At 38.4% G+C, this 17,187-nt stretch overlaps 1 protein-coding gene across 2 annotated transcripts in view; it reads right to left on the bottom strand.

Annotated features, from left to right (window-relative positions):
* LOC106877549 (uncharacterized) overlaps positions 1 to 17,187 on the bottom strand; it is a 36,496-nt gene that overhangs the window by 10,858 nt on the left and 8,451 nt on the right. Inside the window, exon 1 of one of the 2 annotated variants that reach the window (XM_014926477.3) lies at positions 9,957 to 9,986. The exons of the other annotated variant lie outside the window; for it this stretch is intronic. The gene's annotated coding sequence lies outside the window, so the exon portion shown is untranslated. Of the gene's footprint in view, positions 1 to 9,956; positions 9,987 to 17,187 lie in introns of those variants that run through there. 2 annotated transcript variants of the gene reach the window in all.

Here is a 17,187-nt window from a genome sequence, read left to right as displayed (position 1 = left end):
TTTGTTTGTTTAAATTTTTAGTCAGACGAAAAGGAGAACAGGACATGCCCTGTTTCTAAGCATTCCTACATGAAGTAATGAAGAAGAAGGAATTTGGTAAAAAAAATTTATTATTGGTAGATTGGTACCAAAAGGGTGAAAGATGGAAAATCTTTGAATAGTTCCACCTGTCCTCACTTACATTTGATTTGATCTCTGATCATTAACAGGTGACTTATTCCTGGACATGTACATTGTGTCAGGCTGAATTTGAACTAGAAACCTTTATTTCTAAACTAGAGGGAATACCATTCTTATTCTCAAGGCCACTAATGAATATATGCACACATCTATATATCTAATTATATCTGTAACAAATCGAGGAATAAAAAAACCCGAAGGTGAAAATGAAAGTGATGAGCTGTCATCATCAGCCACACTGGCAACAGGTGGATGTGCTGGTGTGGGCTGGGTGTAAATATTAGAAAAAGTGTCATCTCTACAAATATGGTTAATGATTTGAAAAATTACAATCATATTACCAACAATTCATCTCATTTAGACAGGATTTGAGAGATTTCCAAGTAAAATTACAGAATTAGAAAAATGGCGAAGGCCACAGTTATTTGAAGAGAAGCTTTGCTGCTGAACAGAAGATTCTTAGAAATGTCTTGCACGTTTAGAATCCCATTCAGCTTTCTAAGGCAACTTGAATGCTTCTTATAATAGCATGCCTTTTAAATATCTTAACGATATCTTTTTAGTTTACCTGTGTCAGTCAGGTATTGAATTTGTTAACGTACCATGGTAATAAGAAAGAGAAGGAGGGAGAGAGAGAAAGAGGGAGAAATATAGATGGTAAATGCAACAAGAAAAACCATAATGATGATGACAACAGCGACGATGGTAAATCTAGAATCCTCTTAGAACCACAGCACTTAATAAATCCTCTAATTAGCAAAACATTCTTCAGATTTCTATAAAACATATTTCATGCAGCTTGCTGCTTTCATCTCAAATCTCCACTTGTGTTTACCTGTTTACTACTGAACAATACCACCACCACCAGTCTACCTGCCATTCACCTGTTCTACAGAACAAGAGAAGTCTCAAACCTCATCCTAACACTGAGAATTTCTTAATCTGCTAAAGATGAGAAGAAATAACAGGAAAGGAGGAAGAATCTGTTAAAAGCGTTGTTGCTTAACAACTCTGTAGATGTTGCAACTGTCGTCTGTCACTAAATTACACTTTAATTGGCAGAGCAAACAGGTAGAGACATGGCCCTGTGAGTGAAGACGTCTGCTTCACTGTCAGATGGTTTGGGGTTCAATACCAACTGTTTGACTTCTGCATAACCTTGGTGGTGATCCAAGTCCTAGGAATGAAACCTAGAAGGAAACTGTGCAGAAGCCTAGCAGATGGACTATGACTGTCCCTGCTGTTGGCTGGTCAACTTAACAAACATGGCCACCACCACAGTCTTATTCCACCAACTGGCACCTGGGTGCCTTTAACAGAATCCAAATATTTCAAGCATTTGCACCCAGGCAGTTGAAAGTCTTACCCAGGACATTCTGACTCAGTCATGAAATAAAGAAAAAAAGGGGGGGGGGGGTCTCACTGCACATGCTGAAGGGACTGAATCAGATGTAATGTACATATTTTTAAAGATTTGACTGAATTGCAGGAAAACAGAGCTAATTTATCAACAGGAAGAGATTCTGATAACCTACATATAGACAGAGATACAAGTAGAAAACCTCCACTTCTACTACTACAAACCAAAGAGGGAGTCGTTTATATGATTGATCAAACTGCTAAGAATAGCAGTGAAATGTCTTTCAAACGGTATACCCTATTGCCTTTAAAAACAAAAGAAATGACAGACACACTGGCAAATGTAGTGTCAGATACAAGATGGAATGGACTTGGTCTGAAATACCAGTGACCATGGCTTTAGTCAATCGAAGACTGGTCTTGGGTTAAACAATAAAACAACAACTATTATCAGCAGAGTTTAATCTCTTGCTAAGAGAGGTCAACTGAAGCAAACAAGCCGTGACCCGGATATCTTTGAAATGTTTAAGCAGCTTCAAGATAGCCAGGTGAGTGAATGACTGCACTTTACTAAAATGAAGCTCCCCACCACCACCACCACCACCACCACCACCAGACTACTTTTAACAGCTGAACCTGGGAAGATGTTTCAATAAATATCACTGACGTCTTATCTATAAAGTGTAGAGTTGCAGAGACAAATACTTCCTTTGTGTGTGTGTGTTTGAGAGAGTGTGTATGTGTGTTTGAGAGAGAGAGAGAGAGAGAGAGAGTGTGTGTGTGTGTGTGTGTGTGTGTGTGTGTGTGTGTGTGTAGATGGGTTATTTATATTAAAGATTTGTGTCCAAGTACCACACAAACAGTCCTTCATCACTTTCTAATCAACCCCATTTTAAGATCCCCTTTCACATGCTTGCATCGGTCAGATGGAATTCACTGAGGCAGATATTCTATGGCCAGGTGCCCTTCCTGTGGCCAATCCTCACCTTATTTCCAAGCAAGGTAATATTTCCCTTGTGGCCAGACATATTTTCACAAAATATTGGAAACAAAAGGACATTGTTTGGTGGGGGTGATGTCTGTTTACAACTATTACAAGACGTCCCAGACAACCAACACACACACACACACACACACACGTTTCTTTCAGTTTCATTATACCAATTCCACTCAGAACTTTGGTTGGCCTTGGGCTATTATGGAAGACAATTGCCCAAAGGTTCCACACAGCAGGATCGAACCCAAAACCATATGGTTGGAAAGCAAACTTCTTAACTACACAGGTATATTATATATATATATATATATATATATAGGTACAGGTAAAGCTGTGTGACAAGAAGTTTCCTTCTCAACCACATGGTCCTGTGTAGCACCTTGGTTAAGTGCCTTCTATCAGCCTTGGGTTAATCAATACCTTGTGAGCAGATTTGGAAGACGGAAACTGAAAGAAGCCTGTTATGTGTGTGTGTGTGTCCCACTACAGGTTGACAAAGGTATTGGTTTGTTTACATCCCCATAACTTAGCGGTTCAGCAGAAGAGAATGACAGGATAAGTACAAGGCTTAAAAAAAGTACTGAGGTAGATTCATTTGACTAAAAGATTCTTCAGGGTGGTGCCCCAGCATGGCCACTGACTAAAGACTGAAGTAGACATTAAAACTAATGATGGTGATGGTGATGATGATGATATTTAGCCCCAATTGAATATTCTGCAGGACAGTGAACTTTTAAATTCTCATCATGGCAATTATCGTTATCATTGTTGCTATTTATTTATTAATCAATAAATTACGATATATTCCATAATGCATATTCATGCAGCGTATCTCAAGCAAATCAGTTTAACAGGCACCATTCTTCTACAAGAGAAACGGTCAATAGTTTATGGATCTCATAAATTCCTAATTCTGAAATATTGATTATGGCCATCGAACCTATGAAAGAATCAATTGTTTATGGTGGTGGTTGTTGTTTGGCCCTAGGACAGCCTTGGTTGATCAGACCTATCATGATAAACCTTCCAACCATGAACATCCCATCTATTTTAAACAGTCTAAGAACCGGTTATTCAGTGTCCAACCACATTTTAATTTTCAAAAAGATCTGCCACCTATTTCTTGCTGCACAATTCCCTAGCAAACCTTTTACTGTTTTGTTCCTACATTTCTATTGAAACGGTGTGTGGCCCAGTGGTTAGGGTATTGCACTCATGACTGCTAGTTCATGGGTTCAATTCCTGAACAGGGTGGGGTATTCATTTCAAGTTCTTTCAGTCCACTCAGCCGCAAATGGATAACAGCTTTGCAACAAACTGGACTTCTGATCAGGGCGAACATTTTGACCTACTCACCTAACCAGATGGGTGGGGGGGGGGGGCATCATTCAAAAGCTAAAACCTCATGAAGCTCACTGTGACCATGCTGGCCTGGCTTGGACGGTTTGGCAAGAGCTGGCAAGCTCAAATGGCTTTTACAGCTGGATGCCTTTCCCCAATGCTCACCATTTCACAAAGTGTACTGGGTGCCTTTCACATCCCATCAACACCAGTGAAGCTGCCAAATAACTTGGAAGACAGGAAAAGAAAAAGCCCCACCTTGTTTCAAATTTCTGCATAATCTCCATCTACCAAATTCCACTCACACAGTGATAGGTGTACTGAAGTCTAAAGCAGCAGACATTTGCCCAAGGTGTCAACCATACCAGTTGGTGCGTGCATAAACACATACATATATCCATATAGCCACACATGCCATCATATAACAACAAAAATAAACATACACACCTTCACACTCAACCACAGAAGACTGACAACAGACCTCAATGACATGATATTCAGGTCACAAAATATTTTAAATAACCACAGAAAACAGAACCACTCATACTCTAACACACATACAAACAAAAGACAAAACAAAACCCATCTCCCCTGCCTCTTTTTAAACTCTTTAAATACCATAACAAGCTTTTGGTTCATTTAATATATTCACTGAAAACAACCCATCATTGCAATAAAAATCAAGATACAAGAAAAAAATGTCTTCCTTTACTCTCTGCCACCACCTCATCACATGATGGCACTAATTTCACTAGAATTAGACTTTGCTACCCAAATACTCAACCGAACACCTGCTGTGGATCTAAACACGAAAACTATCAGCTGGAAATAAAATTTATTAATCCATTTAGCCATTTCTTTACTGAACCAAATGTAGGTCAGTTGAGTTTGTAGAAACAGGGGGGCACGAGATTAAATACAGTTAATTTAGGAGGCCATCACAATTAAGATAGGAAAATAATTTAAATATCTTAATACTAGAAAGCTTTAGCTGAAATAACGAACTGCATAAAAATGTAAACATTCCTTCTGTATTTTTGATTCGTGGGAGAAAAAATGAGGTGGGGCAATTCTCTGGATAGACTTTTCACAATATGCTTATTTCTCCTCACTGAAGATGTATCTACCACCAGTTAACAGCATTCAGCTAATATATAAAGCAGTCAGCAATGAAGCTGTTACTGTAGTGGATATCTTAATTTGCATATTCATGCTTTAGAAAGCTTGCTGTTAACTAATATATATTTCATGTAGAACACAGTGTAAATGTGAAATATTGAAATCAACTTATTTCAAAGCCTTGCTATGATAATGAGCCATATCTCACTAATCTAATTAATAATTCTTACAAGGAAGAAAAAAATCAGTAAAATGAATATTCTAATCTAATTTTGGCACATAAGGGCAACAACTCTGAACATTTCAGCCTTATTATACCTCTTCAGTGGAATAGACTTCTCTACTTGTCAGATTCACGAGAGAGAATTATTTAGATGCATGATAACATATGCAGGCCTCAAAAATTATCAGACACTCCATTCACACAAAAAGTCAAAGCCATTACACATAATGTAGTGGGGGGGGGGGGGGAGGTCTAATTAATAATCTTATGTGTGGCGGGGGGAGAAGGAAACATTGCTCAGTGACTAATACTTTAATTCTTTTGATACCAACCCATGTCTACGATACAAATTTCCTGTCATAAAGTCATGTAAATTAAAACCCATCAAAATTTCATTCTAATTTGAGTTAGTTTAACCATCAACTCAATAATCAATTCTGCTAAGCAGAGACCAATTTGTTCAATATATTTCAACCAGATCTCCAGTCTGTGAAGGACTCCATGTTTTGACATGGAGCTTTCTACTTACATCTATTGTTGTGCAATGACCGTTTGATGGCAAAGGTAGAAGTGACTCTCTTACAGAGCTTTGCCATTTATAACCAGAGGGCGAGGCATGCTGTCCCCATAAATAGCATTCTGACAGCTTCACTCTCTTCCAACTGGACCAATTTTTTGGTTTGAAGAATTGGTTAGCATTAATCCCAAGAGTCTTAATGTCTTCTTCCTTTTTCTTCCAACCAGTCTCAAAAGCTCACCATTGTTGCCCTCCCTCCAATTGGCAAGATCAGCAGGAATCTGTGTAGTATGTCTTTTTATCAGAGATCAGTACATTTTCTTTATTTTACTCTAAAATGGAGGTGAACTTAATACCTAAAATTCCAGCAAGACTATCGAGGAAGCAGAAAATAATGAACCACACTTAAAGGTTACACACGATGTGTAAGGGGGGGGGAGTGTGGTGTATCCTTGCAAAGAATAAAAATACAAAAAAGAAAAAAAAAAGTCAGTGAGAACGGGATAAATTTACCTTGACATTCTGTTCATGTTGGTTGGAGGGGGCAGGGGGTAGGTGAGGAACCATCTTCTATGTTTCATATTACACAAATAGTATTTAGTTCCATGTGAATCGGGGAAATTATTCCTCCACACCTTGCATCAGGTTGGTGACGACACACACAAAACACGTGTTGTTGGGTCAAAGGGCAACACCACCACCACCACCACCACAATAATCATCATCATCACCTGATAAACAACAGTTGCATATTTACATTTAAACTGACTGACAGCAGTATAAAATTTCAAAAAAATAAAGGAAAATGACAAAAAATATCCTCATTAAAGAAAGACCACCTTCTATGGCTTCAAGACATAAAAACTTTGTGCTTTTCTGTTCATCATCTTTGAAACGTCCATCTTCCATGCTGGCATAAGTTGGAGGTTGGACAGGATCGAACAGGTCGAAAGACTGCACTCTGCTCCAAGGTCTGCTTTGGTGTAGTTTCTATAATTTCATGCCTTCCTTCTTTTACGCCAACCATTTTACAGAATGTACGAAATGTTTTGTTGGCACCAGCTGTTTCTGTTCAAGTGAAAATCTTCCATCACCCATAATAGATAAGATCCTTAAAGTTGTTCCAAACACCAAGTTAATAAAGGGCGAAATTGATTTTACCAAATCCCTCCAAATTCTTATTTTCAGAATTATAATTAAAAAGCAAAATGGAATACCATTAGAGATATGGTCCTGAAAGGCTTAAATCCACCAAACGCCATCCGCTTCTAACAAAGTACTCCAAGTGAACCCAACAAAGGACACTGACAGCCGTAATAAGGCCGAAACGGCCATTAAGGGACATGAAGGGATGCCAGCCGACCAAACGGATAATTGACGAGATGCTAAAAATAGCCAGTAAGATAGGTCAAGCACTCATTTCTTGCATAGACAGTCAGGAAGGGGTCATTCCTAATAACAGGGATAGTAACATTATTTCATCAACTGATAGAAGGTTAAATATACGAAAGCCTTCTAAAAAAGCAATTCACTCCACCATTTCCTTCCTGCCATGTTTTATTATCTACGGCGAATGTTTTTATTTCTCGCTCAGCTGTGAATGTCCTGACGACCTTCTTTTAAACGCTTATCTAAGAGTTTCATTTTATTTTCCTCTCTGATCTCTTATTCTTAATGCCGAACAAGCTCATTTACTAGTAATACTTCGTCCTACCTGTTTCATATTAATTATATATATATATATATATATAATTATGTGTATTTCTTCTATCTTAATGAATAACATGCGTTTTCTCCAATCCTTAAATTCTTATATATATATATATATATATATATATATATATATATATATATATATATATACACATCGTATATATACATAATATATACGTATTATATATATATATATATATATATAAGTATATACATCGTGTTGTAGGACCACACAGCTGGGGGGGGGGGGTGAAAAAGGAGGTTGCGCATAAAACTGGCAGGAAATAGAGGAGTGAATTCGTTTGTAATAAAGATTTCATACATTAGTTGACATAATCAGAAAATTTGTAGACGGAAATTAACGAAGAGAGAGAGAGAGAGAGAGAGGGGGGGGGGAGAAAGAGAGAGAGAAAGAGAGAGAGAGAGAGAGAGAGAAAGACAGAGAGAGAGAGAGAGAAAAAGAAAGAGAGAGAGAGAGTTTAACAGCAAGTAAAAGATAAATGCTTGACAAAATTAGCTTTCACTTTTGATTGAGGGACATCGGAAATAAAAAGACCCCTGTCCACAGATACAGAGAGGAAAATATAGAACACAAAATAACAGCCAGACAGATATATAAACACACACTAACACACACGTGTGTGTATGCAATTATGATTAATATTTCTTTATCTACAAAAAGTTTCTGATGTAATTTTGACAGATTTGGAACAGGTCGCCGCACATTGTTAAAAATACTTTTGTCATCGCCTCCCCCCACCGCTCTCTCTCTCTCTCTCTCTCTCTCTCTCTCTCTCTCTCTCTCTCTCTCTCTCTCTCGTTTCCAGCTGAAAACTTGTTTCTCTCCTCAAACTGCTCGCACCCCCCCCACTCCTCATACCTCAACACCGACATTCAGAAACCATTGAAAACAAAACAAACAGCTGAACATGTTCAAACTAAGTAGGCCGGAGTCGCTAACCTGATTTTTTCTCCTCAGCCGCCGAATGTTTTCTTCCTTTAAAAGTGTGAAGTCATTTGGAATGTTGCCTAAATCAAACATTTTCACACTTAATGGGGGTGAGCACGGTACAACAACAGCAACTGCGACTACAGACGCGTCTTAGGCTGAAATATTCGGGGACGAAGAACAGGATCAGTTAAATGGACCCCCACCCCCCACCCAGTACTTAACTGCTAGTTTATTTTATCGACCCGATCAAGGAAGAAAGGTAGAGGCGTTAACTCTCGGCGCGATTTCAGCTCATAATCTAATACCGCAAAGCATTCTATCCGGAATTAAACCATTCTCTCAGTGCTGACCAACCACTCCCTTCTGAATTTCAGGTATTACACAAACGTTTCAAATTACAACTTTGGTCTACCAATAATATTCTTTTCTACTCTAGGCACAAGCCCCGGAATTTTGGGGGAGGGGGCAGTCGATTAGATCTACCCCAGTACGCAACTGGTACTTAATTTATCGACCCCAAAAGGATGAAAAGCAAAGTCGATCTCGGCGGAATTTGAACTCAGATTTAGAGAGAAAGGGGGCAAGTCGATTATATCAACCTCAGTACATGACTGGTATTTCATTGACTCCCAAAACAACGAAAGGCAAAGCTGACCTCGGTGAGATTTCAATTAGTAATGCCAAAAAGAGCCAGAGGAAATTCTGTAAACAATTTTGCAGACGTTCCAACGATTCCACGAGCTGACCGCCCAGAAATGGTTATTTCTGATTAAAGCACAAGTCCAATTTCGAGGGGAGATGGGCTCAGCTGGTTATATTGACCAATACATTATTTTATCGACCTCGAAGGGATGAAAGGTAGATCTTGGTAGGGTTTACACCCTGAAAATAAAGAGCCGAGAAATATTGGTTTCAAATGTTGGCACAAGGCCAGCAATTTCGAGGGACGGGGTAAATCGATTACATCGACCCCAGTGTTCAACTGGTACTTATTTTATCGACTCCGAAAGGAGGAAGGGCAAAGTCGACTTCGGCGGCATTTGAACTCAGAACGTGAAGACGGACGAAATGCTGCGAAGCATTTTGCCCTTTTTTTTTTTGTACTACGGCCCGGATAATGTTAATAAATGGACGATGGGTTAAGCAGATGTCACAAATAATTGAAATATGGTAATTATCTATTCAATATAACATCGGGTTATATTTTATTAAATTACACATGTATAGTAGTATATCATTGTTGCTTAGCGAAAAATGATTTTCTAGTACATAATATATTAAATTGGGTGGTCCTATTTCCTGGGTCTCGGGAACAAAACGGAACCGCGAGTCAGTGTACTTGGAATAAGAGAGAGAAAAATTCATTCGCGAGCCAGATATGCATTATGTCCCGAAGTTTGCTCAAGGACCCGACAAAAAGCCCTCAATGAACAATCGGTTTGGCCATCCCTGATTTAGTCATTCAGTGATATTAAACATCGCTGTTTTTAAATCGAAAGACAGTCGAAATAATAAAGAAAGAAAGAAAAAAAATTAATGCTTTAAATAAACTCACCAACAAATAAATGTCAGAGACAAGCTAGCCGAACTGTCTGTCCACTGTGAACAAGAAATAATCATTAAAACGTTGGTTGAGAGAAAGTTACCAGATATTGGGAACGATGCAAATAAGTCAGACAATGTTTCGCTGATAAAAATATCGGATTTTGTCGAGCTGTCCTGTGGTGAGGATGAGAGAAATAGCGGAGGCGGGGAGGAGAAACTGTTATTAAAAGAGAACAATCAGAGGAAACTTGTGATCGCCAGAGTCGGAAAATAGTAACAGCAGAAAAAAAAAATGTTGAAACAATGGAATAAAGTTTTATGTTGTCATGCACAAAAAGAAGCCTAACGTTTCGAGCGGCAGAAACATCCATTGAAAGATGAAACTACGAAGAATTATGACAATGAAGTGAAGGATAAGGTATTATGGGGGGGGGGGCAATGGAGAGATAACAGGTGGTGGGGGAAGGGCAACCCATAGGGTGGGGGAGTAAAATGAACTCCAAACATTCCAGGGAAATAGATTTTTTTTTAAAAAGTGTTCATTAGAAAATAACGTGGTTTCGGGTTCGTTTCCAATGTACTGCACCTTGTGAGTCATCATCATCGCTTGACATCCGTTTTCCATGCTGGGTTGGACCGTTTGACAGGAGCTGGCTAGCTGGGGTGCTGTCCAGGTTCCAACTGTTTGCTGTGGCATGATCTGTACGGCCGGATGCTCTTCCTAACGCCAACCACTTTAGAGAAAGTGTGTTACGTAACACCGTCACATAAACCGTAACTATGGAAGCCCATTGGTCCATTCTCCCACTTTCTCTGTGTGTGCGTGTATATAAATATATAACTAAAACAAAGCAAAAGAACAATAGAAACTACAGGTCTACCACCACCACTACTACTAAATTCCATGAAAACTAATAAATTACGGCCAAAACATTTTAGCGGCATAAAACGTTCCGTATTAGTTTAAAGTTGTTTGTGAATTCTTTCTTTCATCACGACCAGAACCTCGGCATGTTTTTCATATATGAAAGGGGGGAGAATATTAAAAAGGATGCAGGAACTGTTTGCGTTATTTTGTTATTTGGAGAAGAAAAAGAATGGAATAAAAAAAAAAAAGATATTGAAGTTCATAGTAGAGAACAGTCCGCGCTTCTTTTTTAATATATTCCTTTTTCATTTGTACAAAAAACATGTCCACATCACAAAGAAGCAACACAAACAGTCCTTGCTTCCTTTTTAATATTGCCAAACTCAAAAAAAGAAAAAAAGCAGTCCATACATCGCTTCTTATATTTGTATATAGAGAGATGTGGGTGTATATATATGCATGTATGTATGTAGATAGATAGTGCGTGTGTGTGTGAAACTAGAGATTCGTTTTAGTAACAAGTAAAGAAAAACAAACAAAAAGCTTGATAGGATGTCACTGAAGATTTGACGCCGCTAAAATATATTTTAAACATAAACTAATTAATTGTCGGCGTTGGTGAAGGGAGTTAGTTACAAGGAACAAATAAATCGTTTCATACAAAGAAACTCTAAATAACTAAATGATTGTCAAACAAAATGAAACCGACCGGAAGTGATGGATCTTAGGAACGGCTTTTCTTTTACACTTTCTTTTTTCCTATGTCGTTAATCAGATTTTCTCATTTAATATACAAAGAAAAGAGAGAGGAAAACAGACACAAACGTGATGGCGGGGAAGCAATTAAATTAATAGTTTTGTTTTGCCTATAGTAACAACCTAAATGGTTGGCTTTATATCTTAATTAAAGTTTACCGTCAAGCTCAAACTGGCTTTCTAAAAAGAGAGCTGGTGGAATGACATTGATTGTTCAGTTAAAATAGTTTGATTAACGGGGAACCAAAGAAGATGAAGTGCCACCTGAATGATCAATAGGCCGTCACAAAAGAAAGGAGGAGAAAAAAAGACGGAATGGTAAACAGTAACAGAAAATGTAAATGGGTTTGTCATTAAAAGGAGTTTGGACAGTTTGCTAAATTATACTGAAGTAACCACAAAGAGAGACGGTAGAGATGACCGGATAGAACAGTATAATGATTGAATGAGCTGATATCTGACCATTAGGCAGAAATATCTACAGATGGAAAAAGTTAGAGAAATACAAGCAAAATAGAAATAGGTGGTGTGTGGGGGAGGGGGAGGTGATCGATTTAATTTTATTTTTCTAATTTATTTCTTCAGGACGCTGAAACAGACAAAATGCTTAGCGGCAGTTCATCCAGCTCTTTACGTTTTGAGCTCAAATCCCGGCGAGGTCAACTCTACCCTTCATCTTCCAAGGTTTGATAAAATAAAGTGCCAATCAAGTACTGGATCGATGTAACCAACAACTGCCCTCTCCTTGTGCAAAAAACTAGAATTATTATACGATTGGTAGAATGGTGTGAGCAACAGATAAGAAAAATGCTTTGCTTCCGATCTTTACGTTCCGAGTCGACTTTGCCTTTCATTATTGACCCAATAAAACTACTTGACTGTAGCCAGGTACTGGAGTTGATTTAATCGACTAACATCTCTTCCATCATTTCAGGTCATGTGCTTATAACGCTACATCTGAAAATAAGATGGGGTTGTCAAGGCCCGAGTGCCATGGATCGTAGGTCAGCTTGATCGAGGGCAACATCAACAACTTTCTTCGACTTAACGGTCCCCAGTTACCCAGAATCCCAGGTTTTCTACTAGTTAAAACAAAACGCTGCAACTTCCCAATTTTTTCTTCTCCCAAACCCTATCACGTCTAAATTATCAATATGCAATAAGGGGGGAGAACATTTCTTTATCTTTTTCAGCCTATTTACAAATAAGAGGTTACGTTTGATGCCAAATATTAAATGTCCTTACATCTCATCTTTCACTGGTTTCTGTCATGGCCAGGTTAAAGGACCACCTTCAAAGGGTTAAAGTCGATCGTATCGAATCCAATATTTAGTTCAGTCTGGTATTATATTTATTGAGCAATTAAGTTACCTTATTGTATCAAAAACAAAAACATGCACACGAGTCGGGTTTCTGCAAACCAAATCCCACTCACAAAACTATTGATTAAACCCAGAATCGCAGAGTTGAAAAGCGAGCTTCCTAACCGCACAGCCATGCTTTGCGCCTGTTTGTGAGTGAGTGTGTCTATAAATTATTCAAATTTCAATAATTCTACAACAATTGCCAGTTAGAAAATTGCATGCCTGGAATAATAACGTTGTTGAAACCGTCGGGTTTGTTAATCTTTCTCATTCCCTTCTAATTAAGTGTTGTTATTTGAAACGTCAACAATTATTAACAAATGCCGTTCTAGGGTTAAATCAAATGAACACATCTGCTCACGGGTAAAAACCATTCTATTGATGAATTCTCGTACGGCGGGGGTGGGGAAGTGATGAATAAATGTTTACCATTTTCAATAACTAAATATAATGGTTTCTTACATTGTTTGATTCCAAACTTTTTGTAGGACATCAGGGAAAACGAGAGGAGGATAGAGAGGAATGAAAGAATTGTCGATAAGAAATTCCGTCCGTTCAGACGATCGTTTCTAATGCGTTGGATTCGGTAAATAAAGTACCAGTCAAGTATTGGAGTCAATTTCTTCTTCTCTCTCTCTCTCTCAACTACTTTACGATGTTTTGAATGCAATTTTCGTGGCACCAGCACCAATGAAGTTGCCTTGTAACTTGCAAGACTGAAGAAACTTTCGGTGATTGAGAGAGAGAGGATAGAAAATTCGATGAAGGTTTTGAGCAGACGAGAAGGGGGTGGGGGCAAGAGCGGGACACTATTTGTGGAGGAAACTTAGTATTTTACATGAGTGAATGGGAGAGACTGGAGAAGGGCTCAAACAGGGGAAGTAAAAACGGTGATGATGAAGTGCCAGTACGTCCCGCTCATAGTTCAAGAGAGGAAAAGGTGAGAGTGAGATACAGAAGAAAGAAGGAGGAGAGGGGGGAGATTAGAAAGCAAAGGTAAACTATATAGAGGGTTTGTTATAGAAAAAGCCCAATATAAATGACAATTATCAGGCTTCAACAGCAGTGAATGGATGGCGAAAGATAAGATCTGGTCCCGTTGCCAAACAGATTCCGCCACTGAACTGACTATTGGTGCCTAAAGCAAAAAATGCTTCCAACTTACAAACTTATGGAATGGGAGTTTATGTGGATCTTTTTAGACGGTTTAGGCTGACTGCATCAATGTCCAGTAAGAAATGTTAACTCGAATTCTTGTTCGGAAGCGGGAATTTGAGGATTTCAATGTGGAAATGGGCGTCAGGTGTGGCAGTGCGGTTGACCATGCGTTGTTTAATATTTTCATCTGTGCGACGGAAATTCTGTCCGTGTATTTATATTAGTTATTCAGCTTTTAAAGTTAGATAAGTGACTCGAGAATCGACAACTTCGTGTATTGTATTTATCAAAATCTGTGTGTGTGTGTGTGTGTGTGTTGTGCGTTCGTGCGCGAATGTATCAAAGAATTAGTGTCAAAACAGGGGCGGCTTCGCTTTATACTTTCCATTCAATCTCTGCTAGAACCAGACATTGACTAGAGTCGACCAAATAATATAGTAACCACCCTCTTCAAATATGTAGCGAAAACGTCCACGAAAATGTGAAAATAATGAAAAAGAAAGCCGGCCATGCCGGCCTATAATTAAACTGCGATCCAGTAATAACTACCAACAGTTTTGTTACCAGTTAAATTTGGCGAATGTTTTTGTTTTTAATTCTCTCGACAAAGTTCGATCGATAAAATATGCTTCTTCATCTGTCGTTCTGAATAAACCTACAAACTTGCCGTGGTATGATGATTATTATTGGAATGTGTGTGTGTGTGTGTTTCCATAAACAAAAAGCCAGTTTCCTCTCCGTTTACAAAAGAAACCTTTAAAAGCTAAAACATTATAGAAGTGACTCATCGAAATAGTAACGGTTTTAAATAAAATTCCTGGAATCAGCGGGGAGGGGGTTACTGATTTAAAAGTGGCGGGGGCGGAGAATTTTAAACTAATACAATGAGAGAGAGAAAGACAGACAGACAGACAGGAAGGGAGAGAGAGACAGACAGACAGGGAAGGAGGGAGGGAGAGAATAAAATTGCAATGATTAAACTTGGTAACCTTCGGTTTTAAAACACTGAAAGAATATCGTTGTTCCAAGGTGACACCAAATCGTTATTCTAAAAGACCACGCTTCTCTATTGATTGGATTCTGAAAAGGTTTTGGAATTTTGGAACATTCCTCGAAAAGTGTAAAGTTCCATGTTCCGTGTCTAGTCATACGTCGTCTCAAATGATTTCATATCCTGGAGTCTAACGATTCGAAATTCAATACCCAAACTATATACATATACATACATACATACATACATATAGATATATATCCCGGATTCACCGGTATTGATAAACGTAAACCAGCGAGTTGTTTCTTTTTGCTATGTCATGTGTGTGTGTGTGTGTGTGTGTGTGTGTAACAAAATAAAACTTAGAAGTCGCTGGAATCGAATTATGTCTGTGTCTACGATGCCAAGGATTGTCTTCAGGGAGAAAACAGAATGGTGATGACGTTATCATGTGTGATTCTTGTCGAATCTTCATGCTATGAGGTGCAGCAAATGGATTTGTTTCGGTGCAAATGTTAATCTGATTTTATCAAGTGAGTAGTAAATCAATTCTTTAAACGTCTAGCATCTTTAAACATGACCGTTGGACCATCTTTGAGGTCGATAATACAAGTACCAGTTTTGCACTGGGATCGATGTAATCCCCTTTCCACATGGCAGAAATTATAATTATTTTATTCAAAAACATATCCAGAGTTAAACTTTAAAAATAATGAAATATTTCAAATAAAGAAAACGTACGAATTCTTGTCTTTGTCATGGCTGATTGTTAACAAATATTTGATAATTTTCTTCTCTGTACAAAAATCGAAATATTACTGCAAGTGCAACAAGAAAAATGCAAATTTTAACCCGTTTTGTAGGACCCTGCTTCAATTGCACTATTTACATTATGTATGGCAAATTCAACACTTGAAGGGCGAGGGGAGACATAATCTATTTCTTTTGTTGCCTTAAGTACATGGGTTTGACGGTAAAACATCTAAAATTCCAATAATACATCCGAGACGTGGATGGAATTGTAATATAAGACAAGATAACTTCCTTCCAGATAGCGGCGAATAACCGGTGCTCTTTGATCAAAAATCCGCCGAGTTTAGGCATTCCATGTCAAAAATGTAATGAACCAGCAGTTGACTTATCGAGACCTATAACCAACGACCCTGCTGTTCAGAAATTATAATATAAAATGAATAAATTACTTGACTATTTTTCCTGTGTACAATAGAAAGGGAGACATAAACGAATTATTAGAGAGTGGGGAGCGGAGAGGCTGGCTTTAGGATAGAAATGAGCAAGTGGAAAGGTCAGCGAATGTGAAAGATGCAGAAAGAAAAGTCGAGATAGAAGCGAAAGAGTATACGGTGACATTATAAACTCGAATTCATGATGGATATGACGTCAGACGGAGTTCATCTCATAAAATTTGACCACATACTGCCGAAATAAACGTTCAATACAAACATGGATTAAATGAATATCATTAGCTCGTTGGAATTCGACGAATATTCATTCTCTGGTTTGGAGTTTCCTTAGTGGTTGCAGCAGTAGCGGATTTCTTACAAATGCATCAGATTTATGGCTACTCTCATAACTCATTTGGTCACCAATCCAACGAGGGAGCCTCTACATGGTTTTTTCATAATAACCGCTAGAAATAGCAACCAAATTTCCCTCAAGTTATATCCTACCGTTTTCAATAATAAAGGCGTGATATATATGAAAACCAAATGGTCATAGCTGGAGTACATTTGAGCACGGATCAGTCCGATTAGGGCTTGATAATTTTTTAGCTCATACAAATCGACTCGAAATGGCAGAATTGTTAAAGTGTAGAAACAAAATGGCTGGCAGTATTTGTTTCATTTCTTTTCACTCTGAATTCAAATCCCACCAGGATCAACTCAGTCTTTCTCTTTTTTTTTTTAATCATCCAGGATCAACAAAATCGGCCCAAGATGGTTGATTGGTGAATTGCTAAAGCGTTGCACGAAATGTCTGGCGGTATTTTATTCCATCTCTATGCATTTTGAGGTATAACACCACCACCACCACCACCCGGTCCCTGAATGCGAAGCTCAGCCTCCGGTTCGAGGACATTCTC

This window comes from Octopus bimaculoides, chromosome 20 (genome assembly GCF_046866305.1).
Source record: "Octopus bimaculoides isolate indiv1 chromosome 20, ASM4686630v1, whole genome shotgun sequence".
Classification (NCBI taxonomy): domain Eukaryota; kingdom Metazoa; phylum Mollusca; class Cephalopoda; order Octopoda; family Octopodidae; genus Octopus; species Octopus bimaculoides.
Note: the sequence above shows the minus strand (reverse complement) of the source record. Positions and strands in the feature narration are given on the sequence as shown.